The sequence below is a fragment of the Elgaria multicarinata genome, chromosome 15 (assembly GCF_023053635.1).
Source record: "Elgaria multicarinata webbii isolate HBS135686 ecotype San Diego chromosome 15, rElgMul1.1.pri, whole genome shotgun sequence".
Taxonomy (NCBI): Eukaryota; Metazoa; Chordata; class Lepidosauria; order Squamata; family Anguidae; genus Elgaria; species Elgaria multicarinata.
Window position 1 is genome coordinate 19,707,899 of NC_086185.1, and position 6,000 is coordinate 19,713,898.

Consider the following 6,000-nt stretch of genomic DNA (forward strand, 5'->3'; position numbering starts at 1 on the left):
AGGTGCAAATCATTATTGTGCAGTATTCACAGAGTTTTAGCAATATGCTATAAAAGCAAGCAAGAAAACAAAATGAATAAAAACAAATGAATCGTATGGACCCTAGTTATACTGGGCCCTCATCTATACAACAGCTGAATGGCTTCTCATTAAATTTTAACCTGTTTTTTTTTTCTGCTTTGAATTAGTCAGCGAGCATCACAGTGCAACAGCGATTTATATTGAGTGTGCTTGATGCTGCACACATTCTTACCTCCGCACAGAGGAAGGACGCGTAACACAATAAATTCTATATGTGGCGATCCCCATATTTATATGGGTGAAAGGAGAGGCCAGTGTGGTGTTGCCCTGCAGGCTCATGCCCCGGGTTGTAGCCCAGCACCTGAACTACCCCCCAAGGAATCATCGCTGCTCCCCGGAGCGCGGCGGTGGGGAAAGGAAAGAGTGTATTTGAATGAGGCAGCAGACGAGGGCGAGCGGGGATGGTTCGCTCGCTGACCGTTTGCCATCTTTGTTGTCAAATTCAAGTTGAAAATGGCAGGAAGGAATGAGGTAGCCGATAGGAATAAAGGAGGGAAATCAGTCAATCACATCGAAGCTACGTCCTCATGTCATAATGCAATTTACCTCTCCCAAGGCCACATAACCACAATGTGATGCAAAGTCGAATGTTAGCCTAAAAGTCGCATTGAATTGGAAATCCAAATATACGCATCATCACGGGCAAAAAGCCGCTGCTGTGGCGAATGTACGGCTGCGTCATGTGTCCAAAAATGAGAATCTGTGCATTTACTTTGGTGTAAAGAGCCCATTTAGATGTGCCCCAGGATCCTGCTGCAGGAGTGAAGGCTAAAGTGCTCAAAGTGATTTAGTTTGGCGGGGGTGGGAGAGAAGTAGATCAGAAGGGTGGTAGGCAGCTGCATGAGAGCAGTTCATGAATTGCGTGAAGAAAGCAGATTAAAAATATTTATTTTCTCACAACAGAAACTCCGGGGGATGGGCAAATCTGTCAATTTCAGTTTCTCATCTTTTAAAATTAGTTTATTACAAGCTTTGAGATTCTTTTTCTTGGTTTATCCTGAACACTGACGGGTTGTTGTTGTTGTTGTTGTTGTTTAAAAACATGAAAATTCATGCACATTTGTATTTGTATTTCTCTAAAACAGCCTTCCCCTACCTCATGCCTCCCAGAGCTTTCAGACTATTATTTAACATAAGCGGAGATACGTTGCTGCTGTACTCATAAGAGCATTGTCTTTTATGTCCTGGTTTAGTTGCTCTGCCGAAGATGACATTTGTTCTTATGTGCTGAACTCAACCACCTGCACAACTCAAGTTTTTTTTTTATCGAAACCAAGAACAACAACCCACAGGTTTCTAGCCCTTCGGTCATGGTGCAGTCAGCCCTGAAACGTCATCCACAATGTCTACAAAATCTCAGAAGAGAGCTAAGGAAGATTATTCTAGATTGCAGAACTTTGCCTGACTTGGTGCAGAATACAGCAGAGGTTGCTAAATATTTGGGATGGCACAAAGTGCAGAGTTCTCCACTATGCTTTCATCTATCTACCTAGCACCAAGGGTAAGCATAGTCAGGCATGTGCCAATGGCTCACATCCTAGCAGGGATCCACTAACAAGAGCCCTATGGACTTTCTCCTCCTCTTCAACCATAGCAAACCAGCTTTTTTTCACTTCCCTTTCACTCCAGCCTGGACAATGATGGTGGTGGTAAGATGCCAATGCCTCCTTGCTCTTAGGTGTCTGCCTGCCATGTAGGGAAGTGGTATTAATGATGAAAAAGAGGTGGAAGATCAAGAACTGCTGGTTACATTGGAAGTGAGAAGGCAGACTCAGGGCATGGCTAGATGAGGGCTTATCCCAGGGATCACCCCCGGGATCATCACTGTGCATCAACGTGATGCACAGGGCATCCTCAGAACAGGGACGGATGGTCGCTCCCTTTCCCTGGGATTTCACTCTAACTGTTTTTCCCAATTTTTCCATGGGCACAGAGCTCCTGAGGAGTTCTGTGCCCGGTTCCCATCTCCTTGTGTTTACTCATGAGGAGCCAGGACATACCATTGATGGTGGGCCACACGTTCTGCAATCTTGGGAGACCGCAGAACATGTGGCCCACCATCACTGGTATGTCCTGGCTCCTCATGAGTAAACACGAGGAGCCAGGAACCGGGCACAGAGCTCCTCAGGAGCTCTGTGCCCATCGGGGGTACAGGTGGGGGAGTGGGTTGTTTCCAAAAAAACAACTTACCTGGTGTTCAAGCTCTTGTATGCTCCTTTTCCTTAAAAAAAGAAAATCCAAAATGGCGGCCGCGATGTCACGTGCCACATGTAGACAAGGGCAATGATTTCACGATCATACAATCATGAGATCATTGCCCTCCAACCCCCCTCGTCTAGCCATGCCCTTAGTGAGCGAGTGAGGCATTGAGGGTGTCTTGCCAAGGGGCCTCCAAAACCTGGAAATGGCACTGTGTGTTTATGTGTGTGTGTGTATTTCTCCTCAAATTCTCAAGATGATTTCCATTGAATGACAATGGCTTGCACACTAAGAAGGAAGGTTCAAAAGGGGGGAAGAAATGGACAAGGAAGAGGACAATTAGGATATTCAGAGGCCAGCACATTCAAAGTGTCCACTTATTGAAATAACATAGTGCTGGGATGGACGGACCCTCGCTGTCTCATTTTGTGTGTTTTGCTGCACCCCAATGGCTCCTCATGGACATGGTGCTATTGGGCAAGCATAAACCCTGCCAACGCCCAACGTATGTTTGGGTGGGAAGGCCGGCAATTGTGTTTGGGAAGGAGTGGAAATAAACGCTCCCCCATTGGCTGCCCCGATCACGTGGGGCTGTGGTGGGGGCTGCTCTATATAAGCAGCCCTCACCTCCAGTCCGGCCTCTTTCGGGTCACTGACCCCACCCTCCCTCCCTCTTCTAGTATGGGATTAGCCAGTCGCTCTCTTTGGAAAGGGGGCTAAGTAGGAATTTTGCCCACTGGGTTTTTGCCTACTTCATACTGGAGGTATTGGGAGGGGTGTCTAAATAAATAGGTTAATTTGTGGCAGGGATGTGCGGGAATTGTATAAGTTTAGATAGGAATGGTAAGCACACTGGCACCCATTTGGGTGATTGGCATATCCAGATGGCCTGCTCTGTGGGGCTCCGCGGCTCACGTGTGGTGTGCCTTTGGAGACCCTCCTGCTTCACCTACTTGCTGTCGTTACGGCAGCAAGCGGGGGTGAAATAGGGTGTTCTCCCCACACTTTAATAAGTGACAGATAAGTAAGGAGCCGCATTTAATGGCTTCTCACTTGGAGTGTGGCTTTCCCTATATAAGACAGGCAATAGCTGCCTGAGTTGGAGTTAATTCCCGCACTGGCACATGAAGATCCTGGGAGGGATGCAGTTATGTTTAAATAAAGAGGCCCAAGTTTAACCCAAGCTCTGTGTCTGTGTATTATTTACTGCGTCTTCCTACAACAAACAACAAGGCAGTTTGCCCAATTGGGCTGATGGAGGGGACCTTGCTCACTAGTGTGTGTTATGTGCATGTGTGATGTATTTGCCAACGACGTACTTCGCACAACACAATTCAGGTGGCTTTAAAAACATCGCTGGACACCTCTGCTCTGATTTCCCCACAGTGCTGCAAACTTAGAAATCAGGGCCCTTTAAAGACCTCTCCGTCTACTTACCCCAAATGACTACTTCCTTGTGAACTATAGGCAAACGGATTTCCCCAAGATTGTTATGCCTTTCCATCAAACAGCAGTCAAAAGAATATAATGACAGTAATTGGGCTTTCGTCTTTGGCGAACTACCCTCATCCCGTCCCCACATTTTGCTATTGCTGATTGTATTGCCGAGATGATTATGATCTATAGCCACAATTCAACAGCATTATTGGAAAGTGCATTTTTGGCTATTGAGATTTTAATACAGCGATATAACTAAGAAGAAGGACTGATGCTGTTCAGGCAGGTTCTAGAAACAGCTTTCATTTCCATAGCAGGTTCACTAGGGGGAGACGCAGGCAATTTTAGTGAAAAGCAGTGCTGCATATATATGGTTTTTTTCTTTCTATGTTTTTTTTTTCTGGAGGAGGGGATGGATAAAATCCTTCCAAGCTTTTCATTCTTCACCAATTGCTGATAAGTTAAGAGTTTCTACAATCAGTTTAATGACTCATCTTTGAACTTGGAATGAACTGTATACCAATTTATAACTCTACTATTGTGATGTTTGGGAGTTGTGTATCGGCACTATTGAATTCTTGCCAAAATGTATGTGTATGTGTGTGCGTGTGTGTGTGTGTGCGCACGCCTATGCCTATGAATGAAATTGCTTCACTTTCCTTACCCCCAACCCTGCCAAATACACTGCTACCTCATGGGGCCATAGGAAGCTGCCTGATACAGAGAGCCCCCCAAATTGTGTATCCTGACTGCTTTTGCCTCCCGGGGTCTCAGACAGAAGTAATTCCCATCACGTTTCAACCACACCCTTTTCTGCAGAAAAGAGCAACTGAAATGATCCAGGGGTTGGAGCCTCTTCCCCATGAGGGAAGGTAATGGCAACTGGGATTCTTTGGCTTGGGGGAAAAGAGGCTAAGGGGAGACATGATAGAGGTGTACAAAATGATGCATGGTATGGAGAATGTGGCCAGGGAGACATTTTTCTCCCTCTCCCATAATACTAGAACCCTGGGTCGTTCCATGAAGTTGACCGGTGGGAGATTCAGGACAAACAAAGGGAAGGACTTCTTTACACAGCACATAGTTAAGGTATGGAATTTGCTACCACAAGATGTAGTGATGGGCACCAATTCGGATGGCATTAAAAGGGGATTGGATAAATTTCTGGAGGAGAAGACTATCAACGGCTACTAGTCCTGATGGCTATGTACTACCTCCAGTAGCAGAGGCAGTAAGCCTGTGTGCACCAGTTGCTGGGGAACATGGGTGGAAGAGTGCTGATGCACTCATGACTTGCTTCTGGGTTCCTGACTGTTAATTGGTTGGTCACTGTGTGAACGGAATGTTGGACAGTTGGAATAATCCGCATTACAACTTTTATATTTTGTACAGCACCAAGTACATTGTTGGTGCTATATAAATAAATAAATAATAATAATTCTCATATTCTTTCATTTTTGTTTTTGTTTGTTCACTTGTGTTTTTATTCTGGTTTTTTTTTTTTGCTGAATGTGCCAGGGATAGAATCTAGAATCTGTAGCATGCAAATCATGTGCTTTGACACTGAGTTATGGTCTCTGATCTCTAACTCAAGTTGTTCTTAGCTTTCTGGATCTTTTTCTCATGGTGGCCTGCTTAGTGATCCTTCCGCCTTGACCTTAAAGAACTAAAGGCACAAACGTATACCTGGAATTTACTTCTGAGCAGACATCTATGGGATTTCACTGTCAGTTTTTTATACACTCCTATGGTAGGGTTAGGCAGAAGATAGATTGTCTGTTGCTGGGAAATCCGGCCCTTTTGGGACTTGCCAGAGTTTCACGGCATGACCGTCTTGGCTTGCATTTGCTCGGCAACCCTGAAATCTCTGGTCTTTTTGAATACAGGTGTGTGTGTTGGCTGTAATTTCTGCAAATAGGGATTTGTGCATGCCATGGCCACAATTTGCACAGATTGAGCTAAAAATTGAAATGAAAAAATATTGAAAATCCATTAGCTGTCTGATTCACTGCAGGCTGAGTTGGGCCAACTAGTGGAAGATGAACCAAAGGGGGGGGGGGCAATGAAAGCTTGTCAAGCGCCTTCCCACAGTTTCCTCCAGCATCCTTACCTAGCAGTAGATATCTAGGTGGCTTGCTGCAGACCAGCAAGGGGTTCTGACTCCAAATTAGTTTACATTACCCACAGAATTAGGCTGCTGTAATGAAAAGAGATTGGTGTAACAAAATATGGACTATTGTTGATTCAGTTCAGTTCTGGTGTTGAAAACAATCCCTAGGCCTA